At 45.6% G+C, this 25,748-nt stretch overlaps 2 protein-coding genes across 3 annotated transcripts in view; one reads left to right on the top strand and one right to left on the bottom strand.

Annotated features, from left to right (window-relative positions):
- RAG2 (recombination activating 2) overlaps positions 1-25,243 on the bottom strand; it is a 46,702-nt gene extending 21,459 nt beyond the window's left edge. Inside the window, exon 1 of the mRNA XM_085643470.1 lies at positions 25,121-25,243. The gene's annotated coding sequence lies outside the window, so the exon portion shown is untranslated. The remainder of the gene's footprint in view (positions 1-25,120) is intronic.
- The window catches only part of IFTAP (intraflagellar transport associated protein), a 224,812-nt gene that overhangs the window by 10,446 nt on the left and 188,618 nt on the right, over positions 1-25,748 (top strand). The window lies entirely within an intron of this gene.

The following is a 25,748-nucleotide window of genomic DNA, read 5'->3' as shown; positions in this document are numbered from 1 at the left end:
GCGGAGGGGATGGCATGGCCAGTGAGAGCATCCTTGGCTGCAATAATAGCATCATAACGCACCGCACGTTGTATAGCTTTGCAGTATCGCCCAGCGTTGCTGCAGGCCCGTACCACTCCAGTGCACATCATGCAGCATTAGAATAGAACACACTGACCCTGCGTACCCTGAGGCGGCACCTGTAACTTCAACCGGAGGGCCCCGGCACCACCTTCCCCCGTTCACACACGTGTGTGGGCCATGGAGATGCTCTTGTTCTGTTTGTTGACCCCGGCAAGTAGGTGCCCTCACTCTAAAGATGGGGTTTGTGACGTTCGACCGCCCACCCAAAGTAGACACTCCTCTATTAAGTCGCCTTTAAGAGTGCAGCAGAGGGTCGTCATCGCAGGAGCAGGAGCGAAACGCCGTGCAAACGCCAGCCGACATTCTCCGTGGTCCGTGGTCCGCCGCTCGTGAGGCTTTAAGGGCTTAGGGGGCTCCAAGGTACCTTACCCCCTTGATATTTGAGGGGCAGGGATAGGTCTGAGGCCTGAGGTGGACCATGGCCTCAGACCGTGGCGGGCCGAGGCCGAGGGCCGTGAGGAGGAGCTGAACCCATCGTTTTCCCGGCATCGCCCGGCATCGCCCAGCTGATTAGCCGCGAGAGTCTCTTGCCACGGCCGGTGCCGCGATAAAGGATTATTAAAAAAAACAGCGGCCGGTGTGAAATCTTGCTCTGCTCTGCTTTAGCGGCCGGAGCCGCAAAAAAGGCTTCTTTCTCGAAAAGCGAAGGTCTGCCCTCTCTGTCAGCAGCAGTGGCAGGCGGCGCAGGTGTGGTGAACTAAGGAATAAGGCAGCTGATTCCAGGGCTTCTCCTTCCATCTGCTCTCCTCCTGCGACCCAGGACTCAGGATTCCCCAGCCTGGTTGAGCATTTGATCTGGGCGGCCGGGTGATCCTGTGTTGTGCTCTTTTGCTGTGTTGCTGCTACGTCAATTAACGACCTGCCCCGCCACAGCTGCCATTACCGCTTTCGCTGCTGCGGTCTTTTCCGACCTTTCCCTGACGGCTGCTGCCACTAACCCTGTGCTTGACTGCTACCGCCGCATTGTAGTTACTGTACCTCCCCCGCTTTTCTACCTTTGCGGCTGGAGGTCTGGGTGGCTTCGGAGCTTGGCTCGGCGCAGGACTTGGGGCAGACAGGCCTGGGAGGTCTGGGAGGTGAGCTGTATTGGTGTTAAAAGTAGAGGTGGTGGTGAAGGGCAACCCCCAAAGTATAAGAGGACGGGAAAAAAAAAAAAGAGCGACAAAGATCAACAAAGGGTCAAGGGGTCCTGTTTGGGAGGTGTGAGGACCCCTTAGACGTCATTGGTATAATTTGAATCATAACTTAATCATCTCTTATTACGTCATTGAAATTTGCTGAATTCACATCAAGGTGTTGGTTAATGATGAGATCTGGACGCCAACGCGGTGCTCTGCCGAAGTTAAAACAGCGTCACAATCCCGATGCATTAACCAAAGTGGGGTCACAGTCAAAATCAGACGAAAAAAATGAGAGGGCTACTACATCAGGGGACTGCCTGACTGAATTAGCTGAACTGAGTGTACCACCTTCATCCCCCGTAGTCCCAGGGAAGATTCAGAAGATTGCCAACATTGACGCTCAACCGTCAATTAAGAGTTACTTTTTCAAGTACCACACTCAAAAGAAAAATAGATCTCAAAATAAGAAGGATAATGGCAACTCTGGTGTTGATTGCAGATCATCTTCATTTACTTCTCTTGTATCGTCACCATGTTTAAATAGTGCTCAATTGGGTGAAGATCTTGAGCTCAAATCTGCCTCGTCTCTACCAAGGCCCCGGCATGAGCCGGTGTCCCTGGTTTCGAACCTAACTGTAGGCCATTCATCTCCATTGAAAGATCCTAAAGCTTTTTCGGGTCAATTTAAGGCATTGGAAATGAGTAGCCCTAAGGAAAAGCTTCCAAAGTCAATTAAAGACACACAAGAACCAGCGCTTATCCTGTCGAAAAATCTACCAGTGTATACTGGAAGGCTGCAAGCACAAGCACAAATTCACCGTGATAATATGGTGGATCAGCTAATTGAGCAGCCTACCGATCTATGTGTGATGGTGAACCAACAAAATTTAGGAACGGAAGAGTCGAACAAAAGATCCACAGAGAGTGGAACTGTTGTATGTTCGGTAATCGAAATCTCCTCGGGTTCGAATTCGAATCATAACGTCAGTGATGTGGCCGTAGAGGCTGATTATAATGTGTTTAAGCCACTTAATAAGGGTGGCGGAGATGATTTACTAAGCCCGATTGAACATCTTTCTTTAACTGGGGAAGCTCGTCCTATTAATTTGGATAAATCCAGTATAATTTTGGAAAATAGCTTTTGTATCAATAAGTCTGTATTGATTCCAGGTGTGGTTAATAGGAGCAATAAAGTTAAGTTGGATATTAATGAGAAATGTAAGTCTTTTAACTCTGCAGATTTATCTTTTCTAACAAAGTTTCATGGAAATTTTCAGGTAAAATCAGATACCCTGGAAAATAATGTTAGTAATTCTGAGTGTGGAGCATGGGATTGTATGCTTAATACTATGGATTCTATAACAAAAGCCCTTAATTTCCACTCTGACAAGTTAGACATTCAGGTAGATATTTTAAATACTTTAGCAACTCACGTTGTAGGAATTGACGCGAAGCTGTTTCAATTAACTAAGCTGATATCTAAAGTTCAAGCTGATAAAGAAAATCAGTTAATATCCTGCACGTGTGCCCAACTGATCGATAAAATCTCTGATCTGCCATCAATTGTTAGTTCTATGGTCCATGAAGTAAAACTATTATCCGGTAGGGAAGTTGGGACGAGTGATGATATAAGAAATATCAAACCATAGGAAAAAATCCTCCGGTCCTAAAACTTTCGCCTCCGCGGAAGACCAGTGTTAAAAGTGGGGCCCCCGGACCCGTAGTAGGTAATATTGAGGTACCCTCAGAGGCATTACACTCCCCTAATTTAAAGATAAATCTGGAGACAAATAATAATAGCTCAATAGTAACTACGGGCACCGAAGTAACAGGAGTCCCTGAAGTATTATCAAAAAGGGCGAGGAAAAGATTGAGAAAAACACATAACAAGGCAGTACGGGATAAAAAAAAAATAACTAATGGGGTTGCAAACAATAGCGGCCCATTAAACTTGAATCCCGGTCCCGCAGCCCTCTTCCCAATTTTTACACCTTCGACTGCACCTCGAGCCAATAGAAAGGTTAAGCTATGCAGTAAAGCTGGAAGTGAAGGGATAAAGGAAGAGCCTATTTTAAATGTGGGGTCTAAAACCCAGACACTGTCAATCCGAGAGAACCAGGTAGGGCGAGATAAGCATATGCATGATTCACACTCTTATCAGGGTTCTGAAAACCTTTTCCAGAATGAGATCATCCCAGTTCAAGAATTAATAGGGTCTAACAATAATATACATACCTATCCAAAAGAAATAGAGTCCGTTTGGTCTAGAGATGAAGGAGTAGTCTCAAAAGGTGAGAAACATATGGCCATTGAAACAATTATAAACCTTTCCCTTACGGACCAGACTAGTCCGAGAATACAGCCATGTGTACATGACCAAAAGCTACCTTATGGAAAATTATTAAATCCCCATCCTTCGCATCCTAACAAGAATGAACAGGTTGAGGGTTCCAGTACTCTGGTTCAATCTAAGCCAGGGCAGCCTGATCGTTTAAATCGACCGGATAATCCCCTGTTGGTGACTGTTGGGAATATGGATCAATCGGATTCAAGGTTTAGGAGCAATACTGATCGATCCGGTCCAGGGCTTAGGAGGAATATTGAATCCCCCAAATTACAGGATAGTTCCCTATTGGTGTCTGCTGGGAATATGGGTAGATCGGATTCAGGGCTTAGGAGTAATATTGAATCACCCAAACTGCAAGCTGAAAATCTAAAAGTGGTGTTCTATATTCGACTCACGGTTCACATGATATTCTGAATAGAGGGAACATTCTGAAATTACTAAAAGCAACTCCTGATCTTAAGGATGTTGCAACCGAAGACCTGGATTCTGTAGAGTTTAAGATAGATGGTGGTAATAGGGAGACAACCATCACGACTTGGCTAAAGGATGATATTGTAAAGAAAATATTAGCGAATTCTAAAAACTTTGAATGTCGGGGGATTAAAGTATGGAGACTACACGGTCTGCAATACCCGACCCCACTAATACCCATAGTGAAAAAGGAGCCCCCAAAACAAACTGCTGTTAACCAATTTAGAGTATTGAAAGGAACTTCAGGTCCATCTTCAGCCCTAAATAGGCTAGGTGGCATTAAAATTAAAAGCTGTCAGCCAGGGTCACGTGTGTGTGAGGAATCAAAAGGGGTTCATGCAGCAGCTGATGACTGGAGTTGGCTTCCGGCTATTCTATCTGGAAAAAGTTCAGCAAAGACTGATTGATGTTGGGGTACTTCATTCAATGCACCAACATCAGTCAGAATTTGTCGGGGTACTTCAGTCAATGCTCCAACAGCAGTCAGAATTTGCTCTTGGAATACAAACGGATTTAATACTCTTGTAGAAGATGTAAATGTTGTAAGTTTTTTAAATTTGTTTGATATGTTACTTCTGCAAGAAACGTGGAATTTGGCCAGCACACCGCTGATCGGCTATTACGAATATTTGAATGTAGCGTGTAGGGAAGCTGCTTATGGTCGACCAAGTGGGGGACTTTCAATATATGTTTCTTTAAATCTTAATGTTGAACACTATGAAATAGATCTTCAAGTTAAATGGATTCAATGTGTTAAATTAACAGCCAGTCAATCGTTGATCATTTTAAATGTTTATTTAAGTTCGGAAAAAAAGGTGCGATCACTTCAACTTATTGAGTTATGGGAGATGGTGAAAGTGCTATATTATGATCATAGGGATGCTCAGATGATCATCTCGGGAGATTTTAATACTCATCTTTTATTGTATAAAAATCTTTGTTTTCATCACACTTCGGAGTTACAAAAAATGTGCTTCATTTTTGCTTTCCTTACTACTGATATACTCGGAAATAGGTGTACTGTTCATTTACAGGTATTTTCATTTTGTGTATTCTAGACAGTCTTATGATTGCATTGGTTTGGGCAGGGAATGGAAGTAGGGTGGCACTACCGCTACTTTAATTCAACCTACAGGTGGTCGGCATGGGAGTATCTGACCTCGAGCTCGATTACTATGCCACCAAGCTACAACACGCGGATCACTGGGCAGGAGATGAAGACAATTTGGGAGAAACGACTACTACCCGGTACCTATGGTGATCTTTCGCTGATGGAATTATTTATGAGGGGGTCGAGAGTAGCAAGGCACGTTCCATATATGGTGTGTCAGATCGTGGAGCTGTGGGAGAAGGTGATCAGAAGAGTGCTGAAGAAACTCCCCTTCGCCGGAGAACTAGTTATGTGGACACTCCTGCAGTTTAATTCTATTAGTGAGGAAATGTTGGTTGTGCAGTGGAGGGAGGGAGGGAGGATGTGAAACATTGGGAGATTTACACTCACCTTTGCTAAAGCTCGAGAGGCCTTTGCTACGGGGGGTGGCCAATTACTCTAGTAGGCTAAGAAAGCCAAAACAGCAAGGAAAATTTGGATGGACTTCCCTAACACACCACAGTAGACAGAAATATTGCAGGTCATACTGCCGGCTGGGACGGCCTGACACCTGTTGTCACTCCTCTATAAGGCCCTCAAGAGTGACAGAGTCAGTAGTGACCTCAAGGCTCAAAGGGCATGGAAAGAAGATATTGAAGCTCCCTTATTCAATAGGGAGTGGTAAATGGCTTGTATGCTCGTGAAACAGGTCCCATGCAATGCCAGGTTCAAACGGACACGCTTCAATTATGTCCACTGCACGTACTTAACCCCTGTTAAGCTCTGTAAGATGTGCAGGGACAAGAGCGTTGCTTGTCCGAGGTGCGGGATGAATGACAGTTCCTTCTTACATTTGGCTTGGGCGTGTCCTTCACTACACGCATTTTGGACGGTGGTGGTTCAGCCATGGCGTACGGTAACAGGCGTCGCCATTGAGGAGGTACCAGTCCCCCTTGGTTGCACTGTGGTACAAAGAAATGACAGAGTGGGCGCTAGCAGCAGAGGTGCATATGTAGGCCAACAGGTGTGAGAAGTTACAGAACGATCTTGAGTCATGGGCTACCCTTTTAACTGAGCTAAAGAACACAAATGGGTCGCCCACAGAGTACGCACTCACAATCGACTGGGTCCACTGGTGACACACATGGGTTACCCTCTAGTGGTTGGGGAGAGGAAGAACAAAGAGACTGAGTGACATAAATGTGAGCTGAGGAGCCGCCAATGGATCACGTGACTCTGATCGAGAACCATGGTAGGTCCACAGATACACAAAACTATTGAACTGGGATACACCCCTACAGGGGGATGGTGGGGGTCCTTAACCTGGGATTGTTGATTGTCCTGGTAAATGAGTGAGCACTGAGCAGTTAGTTTTTATGGTTCTACTGTTAAGTCTTGGTCTGTTTAGGTCTCGCCTACGCAGCGTGCATACGCTGCATAGGAGGACCTTTAGCCGTCGTTCAGCTCTTTTTCAAGCACTGCACTCGTGCTTGTGGCCGCATACACCTTGCGGGAGTGCACAGCGGCGCGCCACAAGCTCGAGTTCAGTGCTTGAAAAAGTGAAGCCTGCTCTCCCAAGCGCGCATGCGCCTATTGCAGCAGCCTGCACGCCTTTTTTTTTTTTTCAACTTTCAGCGCGAGGCGCGCGCGCTAACTTTCCTTTTCCCACAAAAATTGTTTTCCTTTCAGTTTTGCGGTCATATTCTTTCTGTTTCTCCTTTACTAACTTTTCTTATAATTTGGGTTTCCGTTTCTTGTCTTGTTTTGCCTCTTTACTTGGGCATTGTTTTTCTTCTGGAAACCTTTCCTTTTGGGCTTATTTTCTTTTCGTCGGCGGAGTCTCTTGTTACCTTCCTTCTTTCCTTACATGGGGCTCTAACCTTTTCGATGGACTCTTCCCTCCCAAATGTGTTAACAAGGGTCAACCACTGTAGAGCAATAAAGTTTTCTTTTGAGTTTCTGTTGGTGAAACCCAATGGTGGGAGCTTCTGGAATGGTTTTGTTTTACATTAAACGTTTGTTGCTGCATTGGTTTGATCCGTGAAAATACAGGGAAACCCGACAGTGGGATGCTCCACATTATTCCTTTGTCAGCACGGCACAGCGCTTTATCTTTAAATATGGTAGTTGTGCCAGGACATACATGGCTGTGCACAATGCTGCAGATTAACAAATAAGGGTCTCGCTATTGGGGAGAGTCCTGGTTCAATGTGTGGGTTTTTCCTTCCTCCCCCCCCCCCCTCCCCGTCACCCCCATCTCCCCCTCCCACCGCATGGCAGGCGGACTCTTAAACTAAAATCTCAGGCATAGTACTGATAGTTAAAGCATGTGCCCTATTATTTGAAGCTCAAAACGTTACATAGATACGGAAACAAGTATACATCCAACCAATAAACAAATGATGAAATATTTGATTTCATTCACTAGCAAAGCATTGCAACAATTGAGATTTTAATGTGAAGTTTGGAACTTTTTAAAGGGTAGTTTCATTTTTAAAAGATGAAGCAATATGCCAGACTGTAGTATACCGCTTTGTCGTTTATACTCCTAATGCATGCTTTTTTCTTCTTCAGCACATAGCAGTGCTGCTTTAATTTGGAACACCAATCATCCATGCTAGATTCCCTTTGCTTTACTAGCGGTGCTCTCACAAGTCAAGATAAGAATACCAACTACATTTTTATCTACTGTAAGAAATTGTATTATCACTTTCACTCTCTCTTTCACTACCTCTCTCTCTATCTCACTACATCACAACATCACTCTATGCTTATATATCACTACCTCACAACATCCCTCTCCCTCACTACCTCACTCTTTCACTACCTCACTCTCTCTATCTACCTCACTCTCTATCTCACTACCTCACTCTCTATCTCACTACCTCACTCTCTATCTACCTCACTCTCTCTCACTACCTCACTCTCTATCTCACTACCTCACTCTCTATCTACCTCACTCTCTCTCTCTATCTCACTACCTCACTCTCTCTCTGCTAATGCAATAGGTATCACATATGCAAAAAAAAAGCTAATGCCAATAGAAATGACAATGCCATTTATTTAGGGATACAAAAATGATAAAAAAAATAATGAGCAATACCAATAGCTCTACCTATAATATTGCCGAGACCATTGCATTGTAAATGCTTGTTAATTTGGCTTCTATTCTGCCTTCATTCGTTGTATGTCAGAACTAGGATCTGGGTAAAGCAGTGTCTATCTTGAAAGAGAACACCATAGTATTGTTGGGCCTTACAGAATTCCTGGGAGTATATCTCGTGGGTTAAGGTGATCGGGCCCTGTGATCTTTTTAGGTTTCAGGCAAGCATGTATTCCTGAATCACACTGCATGACCCAGTGTGTAGTAATTGCAGAGCTCATCAATCCCTGGTGGGACAGCACCCAGGATAATGTGCTGCATGGCTAAATACTTACAAGGTCCCAATGGCGAGATCTATTGGCTATGCCAATGCTTGTTTTGTATGTCCCGATGGAAAATGACTACTAACAAGGTTTATTAAAAGAAAATATTGTCTTACAAACAAAATTACACCCTTCAGCCTTTCCTTTCACATTCTTTGTACCCCAGCAAGATTGTTGCATAGAACTCCTCTCACTATGCAGTCAGAAAAAGAAAAAAAAACACCAATCCCAATATTAGCAGGAGTAAAGTGTGCAGAATCCTAATGCCAACAAAAATGGGTTCAGCAAAAATAGGGTAGTGAAGATAAAAATCTGGAGCGAGTCTGCAGAGGGGGCAAGTTTCCAACACTCTTTCTTATATTCTTCTATCTTTCAATCACTCTTTCTTGCTTCCTTATGAGCGCCTCATCCTCTTTATATCTTTCTGTCGTTTCCTACTCTCTCATGCTCCCTTAATTTCTCTTTATCCTCTTTCTTTCGTATTTTCATTCTTTCCCCTTATTTTTTCTTTCTATTTCTTCCATTCGTTTTTCCATCTTTGTTTTTATCTTTCCAGGTTTTAGTTCTCGTCTTCATTTTCATTCTTACTCCATCTATTGTTTCTTTCTATTTCCCTCTACCTTTCTGTTTCTATTTCTGTCAATCTTATCCTTCTTTTTTAATTGTGTTCTCATTAATCTATTCTGCTGCTCCTTTTTTGATATTTTCTCGTTTTTTATTCCTTTTTTCCTCACCATATTTTTACTGTTTCTTTTATTCGATTGTTTATTGCCCTTTCTATTTTTTCCATTCTTTCATTCGTTTAGTTTTTTTCCTCTGTCTTTCCTGCTATTCTCCTTTTACATATTTTTTTCTTTTCTAATTCCTCGTTCTTTCTCTGTCATTCCCTTTTAACTTCTGTTTTTCTCATATTTTACTATATCCGTTTACTCATCTTATTCCCTTCTTCTTATTTCTCGTTTTAATTAGTTCTTAGGCTCTTATACTGTCTAATATCTTTGCTCCATCCCTAACCTCCGATCATCTCTGGGCCCTGGCATGCCAGTCTCCTCCTAATTGTATGTGTGACTCTGTATATGTGGTAGATCAGAGTTGTGGGACCCACTGACAACACCTTAGCAGTGTTTCACGCACTCGTTTACAGGCGGAAGGATTCTTGCTCTGACTGCTCCTCATTATTCGCATTAATAACGGGATTTGTGTAATTATCTTCATAAGCGGCTATGACGGCTCCAGAAGATGCGTTATTAATAGTGATGTCATTATTAAAGCCTGGTGCATGCCTCGGATGCAGCATTATTAGGATTAATAATCACATTATGATCACCAGAGCCTGCCCTTTTCAATGCTTTGTATCTGTTGTTATTAATAGTATACAGAGCATTAGCTTTAGACCCTCCATATGCCATGAGTGAAACATTAATTGCGTCATTATTGATGCCGTGCGTGAGCATGCCTGAAGGGGCAATTATTAGAATTAATGTGATCGTCGTCATTAACACATGAGACGCATTCAAGGTGCAGCGTCATTATTAAGATTAGTGTCGTTGTAGCCTGTGATGGTCCTGAGGTACTGTTTATTAATAATCCCAATACTGTGTTTATTAATAACCCCAAAACTGTAAGGAGAGACTGGCCGCTGCCAGTGGTGCAGTATTTTAATATGCATATTATAATAGTCACTGGAAGCTGGGATCTAAACATATAGAATAATTTTGGCTATATCTCTGATTTCAAAGAAACTTTCAACACCTGTAGGTGAATGGTATGATGAGCCTCTGGCTCCTCATACCATTCACCTATGTATTAGTACTGTTTATTTACCCTTCCTCCACTTAGCTCCTTGCGCCAGTCAGTACACGATAGTGCCTTCACCTCTGCAGAGATAGATTTACTTTTCAAATGCCCCAAACTTGGCACATCTTTAGCTGAGCTCAGTGACCATAGACCGTAAAAGCGCCCGTGCTTTGAAAATACAGCTGCCCTGTGCAGATTATGGAGGCAGGTGTTTGTCCATTGGCTGGGCATGGGTGCCATAGCTTTTCCGAGGTAGGGGCTGGTGGGTGGCCCTATACATTAGCCTAGGTCAGGGTCTTTGAGGCCTGATGGCTCTTGGACCGGTGTGGAAAGCTGACCTTAGCTCAGTGTGTTCCACTTACTGTAAAGCATCGCCAGCTTCATAAGCCCCCACTTTCAATGACCCTTCCACGCCTTCTGCCTCGTGGTAGATCATAGTTTTGGGGTTTGTCTTCTGACCGAATGTCAACCTACCTGTACATTGTTGAGATGATATGTTTGGGCCCGAAGTGTCCCCTACCTCTAATAGATCTATACTGTGTTTGGTTTTAGATAAAGGCTGTATCCCGGCCTGACCTCAATAACAGGGGGGAACTTGATGTAGTGTTTACATGACATCATGATCTCATTATTCTTCCCATTTCTCTGATATACTCCATACCCAACACCTGTTTTGTTCAAGCCAGCTGTTGCTCCCAACTCTCCCCTACTCCCAGCATGCTACTTAGCCTATGCTTTGCTGCACTCCTGGCTACTTGTTCTGAAGTTTCAGGGCCACAGCAGTTCTTTTCTTTGTTTACTGTAAAAGGGTTAGATTAACTGACTAAAATGAGTGCTGTAGTCTTCATCCTTGAACATTAAGCCTCCTGGTTCCTGAAGGGCAGTGGCCATTGTCCAGATGTGTACCACATTCAATGGTGGTTATATCTCCTGACTAAGAATGAAGAAGTGAAAGAATCCTTCTATCTAAATCCTACTTGTGTACATAGAATTAAACATAACTCCTGTTCGGTTGTTTGCAATAGAGCACAGTCTGCTAGCATACATTGATTTAGGAATTTATGTACACAAAATGTAACCCACTTCTAGTTACCAACCTTAGGAGCACAACATACATGAACTTGGAAAGACTAAATTTGTGGAAATAACCCGTTACCCACCTTGGAGCCGTTCATTCAATCATGTCCAACAGGATAACCACTGAACATAATACATGATTTCCATTTACAATCAATGGATGTAAAATCGTCTTAGGTGGATATCGTGAAAATATGGCATGGGACTGAACCTCCTGCACTAATCCCCCCCAAAAAACCTTGGAGGTGTAGATGTACCCCAACTTGGTGATATTATTCCTGAAAATTGCGACCTAGCACAACTTGAAGACCGTCACCCAGTAGATCAGATGTTTCTACCCTGGAGACACTCACCTAAAGAAGCATGCTGCAGTCCGTCAATACCTGCCCTTGCCAGATTATTAGAAAGCTAACTGAAGGAGTGGATGGAATTGTGTTAAACATTCATATACATTCAACTTACTGTTAGTGATGTGTAACTAGGGTCACCATTAGTAGTCTCCAAGCTGCCTTTGACGCGGCCATCCACAATGTGGATTCGGATTGTACTGCTAGTCACTGCGATAAAAAACTAGATAATTTCCACCTGAGCATTCACTTTGCTGACTCCCTCAGGCGGTCCTTCTTTCAGTACAGCTTTTCAACATTACCATTAACATGGTGCCTTTCCTGGGATAGGGACACCTGGCCTTGAGAAGCTCTAAATGAAGACTTTTAGTAGATCCAAGTGCTGCTTGTAGGCTTCATCAGCATGTCCCATTGTTTATGAAATAAGACCAGATTCAGTGCAACCTCGACTCCAGCTGACACTGGTCTGCCTTATGGCTATCAAGCAAACTCAAAAGACCGATTCAGAACCGGGTGTTTTTTAAACTATAGTTGAGAAATAAATTATATTCAATACATACATAACATTTGAAGTAGGATGAAGTTAAATCTGCTAAATGTGTATAGTCTTCGTTGCTAAGAAACGTGTATTTTTACAGTGTTGGGATCCCTTTTGCATTCGTGTGTGTTAAAATGTAAATATAGCCAGGTCATAATGCCACTGATTGTTTCTGACACTTTGCCTTTAGTTTCATACTATGCCTTATTACTTGTCTTTCCTGCCACATAAGCTAGTCAACTTTATTGCATAATTTGGTCCTCCACTGATGCATGATCCCAGTGGCCCTTATTGTACCCGAGAAGCAAGGTCGGCAGCTAGGAGGCAACCCGAAAGATAAATTGTGACTTTCTTTCGAGAGACAAATCTTTTGATCTAAAATATATCCGAAGAAAAAACATATGATAGTTTGTATACAATAATCTTAGATTCAACCCGTAAACCAGTGTGGAAATGCTAACTCTGAAAGGTTGAACAATCCCACGTTGGAGACAGATTCCTTGATATGAAAGACAAATCTAATTTCGAGACACTGTGGGCCGGAAACAAAAGACACCACAACTTGGACACACTAATCCAAGAAGTAAGTGTTGCACATTTTTTCCATCCTGACGCTAAAGGGTAAACCCACTCCAATATGGAGGTATTGAAACACAACGGAGAAGCCCAAAAAAATAATATGGTGACACTATGTTAACCCCTTCGCTGCTAGGCCTTTCCCCCCCCTGTGCTAAGCCTTTTTTTGGCTATATGGGGTAGTGCGCTTAGCCCTTGTAACTTTTTGACCACATGAGGTATCCACGCCAAATTTGTGTCCTTTTCTTCCAAAATCATGGGGATTATAAAGGTACCCAGGGTTTGTGGATTCCCCTGGAGGGGTCCCAGAAATTAGCCAAAATACAGCAACATTTTGTTTTTTGGGGGAAAAAATGGGAATAACGGGCTGCAAATGAAAGCGTCTGGGTTTTTCGCTGCAAATGGTATCAAAAAAGGGTTTGTGGTGCTGAAATCACCACTTTCCTAGCTTTTAGGGGATGACAGACGTTTGTCAGAAAACCAACATTTTTTACACAGTTTTGCCATTTTCTGGGACATATCCTATTAGTGCTATTTTTTGTGCTTTCAACCTCCTTCCATTTAATGGTAGAAATGGGTGTGAAAGCATTAATGGATCCTGGAAAGCTATACGTTTTAGAAAAGTAGATACAATTCTGAATTCAGCAAGGGGTCATTTGTGTAGATCCATCAAGGTTTCTTTATAGCAGGGGTACTCACAAACTTTCTCTTGGGGGCCAAATTTACAGTGTGGTTTGTGGCCGAGGGCCGCACCTTGGGGTCGGGGTCATTGGGGGAGGGGGCGGGGCTAGAGCAACAAAAAAAACTGTGACCATGAGGTGGAACACAGGTCCCTGAAGCGGACGCCTTCGTCCACTGAGCCACCGGACCCGGCATACACATCTCTCTCTCTCCCTCTCTCTATCTCCCTCCCTTCCTCCTCCGTCTCCCTCCCTCTTCCGTCTCCCTCCCTCTTCCGTCTCCCTCCCTCTTCCGTCTCCTTCCCTCTTCCGTCTCCTTCCCTCCTCCGTCTCCCTCCCTCCTCCGTCTCCCTCCCTCTTCCTCCGTCTCCCTCCCTCCTCCGTCTCCCTCCGTCTCCCTCCGTCTCCCTCCGTCTCCCTCCATCTCCCTCCGTATCCCTCCCTCTCCATCTCCCTCTGTCTCCCCCTCTCTGTCTCCCCCTCTCTGTCTCCCCCTCTCTGTCTCCCCCTCTCTGTCTCCCCCTCTCTGTCTCCCCCTCTCTGTCTCCCTCTCCCTGTCTCCCTCTCTCCCTCTTTCCCTCTCTCCCTCTTTCCCTCTCTCCTTCTTTCCCTCTCTCCCTCTTTCCCTCTCTCCCTCTTTCCCTCTCTCCCTCTTTCCCTCCCTCCCTCTCTCCCTCCCTCCCTCCCCCTCTCCCCGTCTTCCCCTCTCTCCCTCCCTCTCCCCGTCTCCCTCCCTCTCCCCGTCTCCCTCCCTCTCCCCGTCTCCCTCCCTCTCAGTCTCCCTCCCTCTCAGTCTCCCTCCCTCTCTGTCTCCCTCCCTCTCTGTCTCCCTCCCTCTCTGTCTCCCTCCCTCTCTGTCTCCCTCCCTCTCTGTCTCCCTCCCTCTCTGTCTCCCTCCCTCTCTGTCTCCCTCCCTCTCTGTCTCCCTCCCTCTCTGTCTCCCTCCCTCTCTGTCTCCCTCCCTCTCTGTCTCCCTCCCTCTCTGTCTCCCTCCCTCTTTGTCTCCCTCCCTCTCCCCGTCTCCCTCCCTCTCCGTCTCTCTCCCTCTCCCCGTCTCTCTCCCTCTCCACGTCTCCCTCTCTCTCTGTCGCCCTCCCTCTCTCTCTCCCCGTCTCCCTCTCTCTCTGTCGCCTTCCCTCTCTCTCTCCCCGTCTCCCTCTCTCTCTCCGTCTCCCTCTCTCTCTGTCGCCCTCCCTCTCTCTCTCCGTCTCCCTCTCCCTCTCTCTCTGTCTCCCTCCCTCTCCGTCTCCCTCTCCGTCTATCTCTTTGCCTCTCTGTCTGTCTCTGCCTCTATCTGTCTGTCCCTGTCTCTGCCTATCTGTCTCTGTCTGTTTCTGTCTCTCCCTACTGCCCTCTGTCCCCTTACCCGACTCTCACACCCTGCTGTTCTCTTGTCATTCTTTGTCACCTCTCCCTCACCCCCCCCTCCGCTTGTGTGGCAGCTGAGGCAGCTTCCCTTCCAGGGCACACACACAGCCCCACCCGAGTACTTCACATGTCTTTAAGAGACCATTTGCATGATAACGAGGCTTTGTTGTATTTCACCTCTTAGTGCCCCAGCAGCTCCACTCGGACTATCTTGAATCCCTGGGCCCCCACAGAGCAGAGTCTGTGTTTGCTAAAAAAAAACCAAAAAACGGTACGATGTCTACAAGGTCCGCGGGCCGCCAAGAAAGGCTTGCCGGGCCGCTGGCGGCCCGCGGGCCGTACTATGAGTACCCTTGCTTTATAGAAACTAACAGTTAAATATAGGAAAAATTGAAAATTAGTTGAAATGAAAACAGCCTTTTGGGTCTACGTTTTCACCTGTAACTTCTTCTAATTATGACAGCTCTTTAAAAGCAATATACCGTTACATCCACTGGACCTTCCTGGTTGTGGTGATATATAGGACTTGTAGGTTCACCAAGAACCCGACGAGCCAGAGTCAAAAACTGAGAAGCAATTTGCAATGTTTTTTTATTATGTTCCGGGTATATTGCAATTATTGTGGGAAAATGTATACATGGAAAAATCGGTATGAGAGACACCTATGTATTTCTGAAATGGGAACAAATTATAGAGTTTAGAAACAGTACATATTTGCACATTTTCGAAATTGGGAATTCTCATACTAGCATGAGAATTATCGGTCATTTTTCAAAATGACTTCTTTTTTACACAATGTCTTTCATTTGGAAGGCAGAAATGCATCAAAAATCAATAGGTAATAACAGTTGCTTTACAAACCTGTATTACCCTAAGTCTCCCGATAAAAATGGTACCTCACTTGTGTGGGTAGGCATAGTGCCCACGACAGGAAATGGCTCAAAACCCAACGTGAACACACCACATTTCACAATGAAAATGTAACCTTTTTTTGTGAAGTGTCTAGCTGTAGTTTTTGAACCCTAGCTCTGCCGGCACCTAGGGAAACCTACCAAACCTATACATTTTTGAAAACTAGACACCCTGGGGAATGCAGGATGTGGTGACTTGACTGCCTCCTACCAGGTTCTGTTACCCAGAATCCCTTGCAAACCCCAAAAAATTGACAAAAACAACACATTTTCCCCACATTTCTGTGGTGGCAAGTTCTGGAATCTGCGTGGATCCACAATTTTCCACCCACCCCGCGTTCCCCAAAGTCTTACGAGAAAAATGGTACCTCACTTGTGTTGGTTGGCCTAGTGCCCGCAACAGGAAACGGCGCAAAATGCAATGTTGTCACACCTCAATTTTGCAGTGAAAAATGACCCTTTTTTGGCAAAGTGCCTAGCTGTAGTTTGTGAACCCTAACTCTGCTAGCACCTAGGGAAACCTACCAAACCCACACATTTCTAAAAACTAGACACTCGGGGGCTTCCAGGGAGGTATGGCTTGCGTGGATCCCCCAACATTTCCTTACCCAGAATCCCCTCCAAACCTCAATTTTAGTGAAAAAATCACTTTTTGTCACACATTTTTGCGTGGGAAAGTTGTGGCATCACAGGGCTCACACAAATTTCCCACCACCCAGCGTTCCCCCAGGTCTCCAGGTAAAGATGGTGCCTCACTTGTGTGGTAGGCCCAAGTACCCGCGACAGGCAAGGGCTCAAAACGTAGTGAGGCGACATCAAAATTGCCTATCTTAAAACCACCTGGTTTTGCATGGGGGTCACCTGGGTTTTTGGCCCCGTGCTCGGCGGCCATCTAGGGAAACCTACCAAACCCACACATTTCTGGAAACTAGTCACCCGGGGACTTCCAGAAAGGTATGGCTTGCATGGATCCCCCAACGTTTACTTACCCAGAATCCCCTGCAAACCTCAATTTTAGCTGAAAAAATCACTTTTTTCACACATTTTTGTGTGGGAAAGTTGTGGCATCACTGGGCTCACTCAAATTTCCCACCACCCAGCGTTCCCCCAGGTCTCCCGATAAAAAAGTGATTTTTTTCCAGCTATTTGTTTAGGGAGTGGGGGCATGGGCATGCACGTTTTGGGCAGCCCCACTCAAATTCAAATTTGCCCCCCCAAAAAAACTGCCGTCTAGTGGGCTTTTTGCCCCACCAGGTGGGGCACATTGGGGGCTAATGCCCCCATCTGTTCCCCGAGGGGGGGGGCTGAAAGTCCAGTAGACGCCAGGGAGTGTTTTTTGGGCAAATTTTAATTAGGGTGGGGGCTTCCCAAAACAGGCATGCCAATGCCCCCACCCTAATTAAAATTTGACCATCTACTGGGCTTTTTACCCCCCCAGGGGGCAGATTGGTGGCTAATGCCCCCATCTTCCCCCCAAGGGGGGCAGGAAGGGTGTCATTTTTGCAGGAGAGGGGGTGGGGGCATGGGCATGCCTGTTTTGGGCAGCCCCCACCCTAATTCAAATTTGCCCAAAAAAAATCCCTGGCGTCTAGAGGGCTTTTTGCCCACCCAGAGGGGCAGATTGGGGGCTAATGCCACCATCTGCCCCCCAGGGGTGGCATAAAGCCTACTAGACACCAGGGATTTTTTTAGAGCAAATTTAAAATTAGGCCCAAAACATCCCTGGCGTCTAGTGGACTTTTTGCCCCCCTGGGGGGCAGATTGGTGGCTACAATTTTTGCGGGGGAGGGGATGGGGGTATGGACATGCCTGTTTTGGGCTGCCCCACTCTAATTCACAATTGCCCTAAAAAAACAATGGCGACTAGTGGGCTTTTCGCCACCCCGGGGGTGCAGATTGAGGGCTAATGCCCCCATCTGCCCCCTAGCGGGGGCAGAAAGCCTACTAGACACCAGGGATTTTTTTAGGAAATTTTCATTAGGGTGGGGGTGCCAAAAACGGGCATGCCAATGCCCCCACCCTAATTAAAATTTGCCCAAAAATCCCTGGTGTCTACTGGGCTTTTTGCCCCCCCGGGGGGGCATATTGGGGGCTAATGCCCCCATATACCCCCTAGGGGGGGCAGGAAGGCTGTCATTTTTGCGGGGGAGGGGGTGGGTGCATGGGCATGCCTGTTTTGGGCAGCCCCCACCCTAATACAAATTTGCCTAAAAAAAATACACGACTAATGGGCTTTTTGCCCACCCCGGGGGTGCAGATTGGGGTCTAATGCCCCCATCTGCCCCCCCAGGGGAGCAGAAAGCCTACTAGACGCCAGGGATTTTTTTGGGCAAATTTTAATTAGGGTGGGGGTTGCCAAAAATGGGCATGCCAATGCCCCCACCCTAATTAAAATGTGCCCAAAAAAATCCCTGGCGTCTAGTAGGCTTTCTGCTACCCTGGGGGGGCATATGGGGGCATTAGCCCCCAATCTGCACTCCTGGGAGGGGCAAAAAGCCCATTAGTCGTGGATATTTTTTAGGCAAATTTGTATTAGGGTGGGGCCTGCCCAAAACAGGCATGCCCATGCCCCCACCCCCTCCCCCACAAAAATGACAGCCTTCCTGCCCGCCCCAGGGGGCAGATGGGGGCATTAGCCCCCAATATGCCCCCCCAGGGGGCAAAAAGCCCAGTAGATGCCAGGGATTTTTTGGGCAAATTTTAATTAGGGTGGGGGCATTGGCATGTCCGTTTCGGGCAGCCCCACCCTAAAAACATTTGTGCGAAAAAAAATCCCTGGCGTCAAGTGGGCTTTTTGCCCCCCCGTGGGGGGCAGATTGGGGGCTACTGCGTCCATCTGCTCCCCAGGGGGGGCAGAAAGGCTATTATGGTGGTGGGGGGGGTGGGGGCATTGGCATGCCTGTTTCGGGCAGCCCCCACCCTAAAAAAAAATGGTGCAAAAACAAAATCCCTGGCGTTTAGTGGGCTTTCTGCCACCCCAGGGGCGCAGATTGGGGGCTACTGCCCCATCTGCCCCCCAGGGGGGGCAGAAAGACAAATTTTGTGGCCGGGGGTGGGGTCATCGGCATGCCCATTTTGGACAGCCCACTCCCCTAATTAATACCCCAGAAGAAAATCCCTGGTGTCTAGTGGGCCTTCTACCCCCACGGGGGCAGATTGGGGGCTACTGCCCCCATCTACCCCCAGGGGGTGGCAGAAAGGCTGTAATGGTGGTGGGGGGTGGGGGCATTGGCGTGCCCATTTCGGGCAGCCCCCACCCCCCCCCCCCCCAAAAATGGGGCAAAAACAAAATCCCTGGCGTTTAGTGGGCTTTCTGCCCCCCCCCGGGGGAGCAGAAAGACTGATTTTTGTGCCTGCGGGGTGGGGGCATCAGCATGCCCGTTGTAGGCAGCACCCAGCCCTAATGAATAACAATACAAAATCTATGGTGTCTAGTGGGCTTTCTACCCCCCCGGGGGGGCAGATTGGGGGCTACTGCCCCCATCTACGCTCCCGGGGGGGCAGAAAGGCTGTAATGGTGGTGGGGGCATTGGCGTGCCTGTTTCTGGCAGCCCCCCAAAAAATGGGGCAAAAACAAAATCCCTGGCGTTTAGCAGATTGGAGGCTACTGCCCCCTCTGCCCCCCAAGGGGGGGCAGAAAGAATGATTTTGTGCCTGGGGAGAGGAGGCATCAGCATGCCCGCTTTGGGCAGCCCCCACCCCTAATTAACAACTTAATACAAAATCCCTGGTGTCTAGTGGGCTTTCAACCCCCCCGGGGGGGCAGATTGGGGGCTACTGCCCCCATCTAGCCCCCCGGGGGGGGGCAGAAAGACTCATGGTGCCAAAAAGAATATGGGGCAAGGGCCTTTGCTCCCCCCTCCCTGGTGCCTAGTGGGTGGATCCCTGCTTGGGGATCGCCCTCCTGGGGCGATCCCCAAACAGGAATCCACTAGGGAGGGGTACCATTGGAAAGGGGAGATTCTCCCCTTTCCAACGATACCTCTCCTGAGTTTCTACATGCTCAGGGGGCTGAGATAGCCCCCTGAGCATGTAGAAACTGAAACTGAAATGAGCCTCTTGGCTCATTTCAGTTTCGGTTTCACTGAAATGACATCAGCGCGACATGCGCTCCAATCGTCATTTCAGGGAGACCAGGGTGGGGGCCTCGGGAGCTGAGGAAGCTCTTCCCCAGTTCCCAAGGCTATTTTAGCTTAAAGGAAATCCCTCTGGTGCCCGCACCAGGGGGATATCCAACACGATGTTTCATGACGAGCTGGACTAGTCATGAGTACACGACCACTGTGTGCCATGACGAGTCCAGCTAGTCATGCGCATCGTAGGGGTTAAAAAAATGAAAACCTACAATCGTACTTTCTCAGGTATTGCCCCGAGAATCTGGAACTCCTTCCTCCGGAAACTAGACTGATTCCTTCTACGCTTGACTTCAAAAGGAAAGCGTAAACTTTACTGATGAACACTGCGCTGGGCTAGAAACTCTTGCCCTTTCGACTCCTATCATGCAACACTGATTATGACCTACTTGGCAATTGTATTACCCCATTGCCCGCCTCTTTTAAGTCTTTTTGTTGTCATTTTTACCGGCTGTTATGGTTTTTATCATTGCCTTATATTATTATATCGGTTGTTATTGCTGTGTATCATTGTCTTTTTATGTAAAACGCTCAGATACCCAATAGGGTCATGTGCGTGCTATATAAAACTTTTAAAATAAATAAATATGTTCAAGAAGCAAATCACATCCCAACTTTAAGACACTACTCTGAAAGGAACATTAATAGTAACTGAATATCTGCCATTACACGTTTCCTACTGAACATGAAGTAATTTATTAAAGGGTCTTGCTTTCAAACTATTATTTCACTTGTGACCTTACACCTCTGGTGATGGACATCTACATACACTGTTCTCAACCTGTTAGCAGTCTTTGGCATGGCTTGATTCTTAGAGGATGAATCGGATATACACCTGTCTTCTCTGAGGACACTGCAGTGTAACAAAGTAAAGCCCAGGGCTCGCCTCTCTCTTTCTCCTCCAATTTTTAAATAGACTAATGGAGGTAATGAATGAATCTGGTCGCATCTTCTGTACATCTGCTGATGAAATGCAGCTCAATCTGTATTTCAGAGGGACCCAAGGAGACATCTCATTAGTGACCATGGGAGTGGTGGACCTTTGTTTAAAAACTATATGGGCACCAACGGCTTTATGTTCAATGTTTGAGTTGGCCCACTCTGGATGGTCACCCCCAAACTTGTTGCCTTCTCCCCTCCTGTTTTCTGAATTTCGTTTTTGTTGGCATTATAACTTGGGTGCACTTTACCACTTCTAAGTCTAAGGCTTTCTCCCTTAAACATAAAATTGGCTTGCAACCCACTGGCACGTATACTTCCCTGATTAAGTTGTCCTACAATTACCCCAGGCCCTACATTTAATGCTACTGGTGTGCCTGAAGCATTTACTGCATCACTCACTTAAGTAGCCCTTTAAAACATGTCTCAGGCCTGCCATTACAGCCTGTGTGCTGTTTTAAACTGCCATGTTGCTGACTCCCTCAGGCCGCGCTTCTTTCAGTACAGCTTTTGAACATTAACATGGTGCCTTTCATGGGTGCCTTTTAACACATTAAAGTCATCCCTATGGTCTGTGAATTGCATTTAAAAGTTAGGACATGCATGTTTTTAAGTTTTACATGTCCTGATATGAAATTCATTTTTCACTACTGTGAGCCTTCCTCTAACATAGGATAACATTGGACTACTTTATTACGTTTAATAAGTGCTAACTTTTGATTGGGAACAGGTTGAAATGTCATGTTTTACCTCAAAAGAGTTGTAATTTAAAATCCTCTTTATTGGTAAAGTCTGATTTTAAGTCACAGTTCTGAAAATACCACTTTTAGAAGTTGGCATTTTCTTGTCTTAACCATTTGGTACCTGCAGCCTGTGTCCTAGGTCACATAACTAGGTGTAGTTGGCCGTTATGTATTCCTTCCATAAAGCAGCACAGTTGAGGTGCTGGCAGGATGGGCCATCTGTGGCAGGGTGTGGGGGGCGGGGCAGTCTCCTACCACACTTGGTTCAGGGATGAGCAAGGGATGGAGTTAATAAGCTAATCCCAATGTTATCCTATGGGAGATATGGACCTTGCAGTAGTTAAAACAAGCATTGGCATAGCCAATAGGTCTCGCCTTTGGGACCTTATAAGTGTTTAGCCATGCAACAGTTGCATAACTAAATACTTATAAGGTCCCATAAGCGAGACCTATTGGCTATGCTAAGCGGCGTTGCGGCCGCGAAAGTGAAAGTGATCGCGATTGAGATCGCGATCAAGCATCAAAGCGGCCATGCGGCCGCGAAAGTGAAAGTATTCGCGGTAAAACGCGGCGCCCGCGCACTTGCACTGTAGCTCTAGGCTGGCCTGGTAGCACTTTTTGGAGCCCTCTCAATAAGTCTCGCCAGACAAGTGCATGCGCTGGGTCAGGCGAGACCTAAAAAGAGGGGTTATCCAGTACCAGAACATGTCAAACTTAAAAATTCATGTCCTGTTTATTTTCAATACATTGCACCCTGCCCTCAGGGCTGTCCAGGGTCTACAGTAGGGGCGACTTCTATGTATTTAAAAGGGAGGCTTGGGCCTGGCAAGAGGTTTATCTTGCTAGGTCAACATGCCCATCCTTTATGGAAACAGCTGAATTCCTCAAGATGTGTTTTAGGTGCTCAACTCTGATTAATCAGGTACAGTGCGTACAACACAAATTGGACATTTGTAGCAGGAAATACACCCATTTTGTTGTAGAGAAGGAGATTACTAATCAGGTCACTCAGAGGGCAGTGCTTTAATTACCAATTAGGCCCTTCTCTTATGTTAGGGGGTGTTCTACATTGTACCGCAAGGCCCGGATCCACACTAGATTACCTAAATCATAACAAACCCTGTAATTTAGCTCTTTGTAGATTCATTGTAGGCAAAGGCGTAACGCAAGTCTGCTGTGCGGGGGGCATCCCCCTTAGGGAAACCACTAACTCTCAAGGGAACCGTCATTCAGCCCCAGGCCAATGAATATCTGCCAGATATGGGGGGCTAAACGCCCGGGCTTCTCAAGTTCACTCATTTTATTTGCGGGTCTGTGTATTCACAGTTGCTGTAAAGTGCCTTGTAGCGGCCACAAAGCACCATGTTGTATAACTTTAGAAGTAATCCTAGGTGTTTGAGGTTTATATGACATTTACTGTGATTATAATATTGAAATTAATAGCAAGCCTGGCCTTTAAATTAATGTAGATAGTAATTAATTAACTTTGTTAGATACAAGCAGACCAACATATGTATAGCTGAACTTACGTTACAGGCTGTTTTCAATATATACATCGATGTTTAAAACATTCCTGAAAGCTGTTGATAGAATTTTCTCTGTTTATGACCAACGTTTTACCGAAATAATAAATAATAATTTTAAAGGTATTTTTAAAGTATTTTTTTTGGTTTAATAAAGATTGCCAATGGTATATACGTATATGTAATAAAAAAAGGAACACTACATATATGTAATTTGTATGACGAAGTGGTCTCGCCTGGTAAGTTTTGTAAAGTGTGATCATGTGAAGCGTTTGTATATTATTATTGACAAGGGGCAAGGCAGAGATCTGTCGGGTGTGGGGTTTGTATCAAGGTAGAAGTGACACCCTATAATCTGAATACTTTTAAGAATGACTGCCCTCTGCCCAGGCCATTGTAAACAGTTTATGATTGCCGACCTCTCATAATTATCTTAATAAGGCAATTAACAGCTGTTGCCATCCGATAGCAATCCGACTGCATATTACAAATTAGAATACACATACCAAATACCATGGTAAACGTTATGCCCCTCTTTCATGCTCATTGAATGTAGGATGCAAAAAACAGTGTGTAATGCAGCATTTTAAGCAACTTGGTCGCTAATATAGATTTTAATAAGTCTACTGGGCCAAACATCATCACTATTCCATAATAAGAGCATTTCAATTAACCACCACTGGTTTCTTTATTTCATTTTTATCGAGTTTTAGTATTCTTACCAAGAACTGTTTTGCCTCTGACAACATCCAGCTACGTCCCTAGCTACAATTCGAGTAATGATTTGTATTAGATTTAGTTCAGTTTAACCGTGAGGTCACAGATTAGAATTATTACAGGGTTTACATTGCCTCTCATCCTTCCGTGATCGATAAAGTTTGGACAACAATGTACTCAACTGGCTTGGAGGCAAGTATTATATTAGGTGGATTTTTGTCCTTTGTCGACCTGCGCTCGTTAGAGGTTTGCAGATCTTTAATGATTTCTGTTATTAGTTTGAATTGTGTTTCGTTTCACCAGTGGAATTTTCTAGGTCTCTCTTTTTGCTGGATTTATATCAGCCGGTGTGCTAATAACGCAACAGCTAGAACCAGTACCAACCATTTGTAACTGGTCAGGTGGAACTTCCACCACTGAAGAGCAAGAGAAGTATTAAGAAATTCATACATTTTAACGGTATACATTGCTTTTTCTCCTTTCAACGGTTATTTGTTTCCAGGGAGTATATTTCCAATGTGGTTTATTTTAGGCCTGTGCGAAATTCGGATTACTTCCTTTGTGGAATTTATAGAAAGTTTCCGAAAAATGCATGACATGAAGCGAAAATGTGGAAAACGCCATTCCGGCATTTGGCGCTATTTTAGTGTGAAAACTTGTGTCCAATTTGTAATCGAGTTTGCATTTGACAGTGAAAATGTGCAACTTTACACAAAGAAAAGCTGCTCACGTCCGGGGCATAATACACATTGTTCACCTCTCATGCAATAGGATTGATGTCATACATTTCGTGTTAGAATTTTACCGCACAATTCAGAAAATTACGCAAGATTATGGCAGTGTATTTTTTTGAGGGAGGACTGTGCCTATTTTTTTGCACAAAACCTATATCGGAAAAGTTTGACGTACATTTTAAAAAATCGTATTCGATTTTTTTTTTTGTATTTCAATTTTTTGACAAAACAAAAGACATTTAGAAAATGTTCATTGCTTCTAAAAAAAAACTTGTTAATTTTTGTTTTAAATTATTAGCCAATCATAATGCTGAGTATCAAAACTTCTGACGGTATGCACTATGGCGTGCTAGAGGAGTTGTTTCAGTTAAAAAGTGAGGCAGCATAGAGTACTGACCCCCTCTTCGGCCCCCGGGGTTCTCTCACGTTTCTGAAGCCCACCTTTGACGAAGGACCTACCTGGGTGGCAGGATCTGTGGGGAGTGCCCGTCGCAGGAGCTTGGAGTGAATGTCGGTGCTGATGCCAGGGCCTGCCTCTCGGTTGCTGCCTCCACGCTGTGTTGTTGTTGCCTGCTCGTGCTGTGTGTGCCCAGAAGAGGCAGTGAGTGTGTTTGCGCACACAGGTGTCACCCTGAGCCCTGCTCTCGTGTGGGTAACCATCTGTGACCGTTGAACTGGCAGCTACAGCTGCTGCATTGACAGACGCCTGCATTTCTTTTTTTTTTTTTAAATACTTACAAACTTACATTTAACCCTTTCAAGTGGGGACTGGTGTGGAAGAGGCAGTGACTGCACGTCGTGTAGGCAGGGTTCAGATTGGGTTCTGCTTTATGAACGGAGGAACGTACGTATGTCCCTCACTCACCCAGTGGCAGGCAAGCTGTGGCCTGTCCGTAACGTGGAAGCACAGAAACTACAATAAAGAACTTCTTTTATTTTTGAAGTGTATTCGTGTATCCCTTATTCTTTCCACCCTCGACACCCCTGTTGTATCTTCTGCTGCAAATGACTGGTCTTAAGGGCCAGGATGATCAGTCCGAGTGGCTGCTTGCGCTCTACAAACTAGCCATTCATTCATTGCTGTATT

The sequence above is a fragment of the Triturus cristatus genome, chromosome 3_1 (genome assembly GCF_964204655.1).
Source record: "Triturus cristatus chromosome 3_1, aTriCri1.1, whole genome shotgun sequence".
Taxonomy (NCBI): Eukaryota; Metazoa; Chordata; class Amphibia; order Caudata; family Salamandridae; genus Triturus; species Triturus cristatus.
This window is presented reverse-complemented; position numbering and strand designations above follow the sequence as displayed.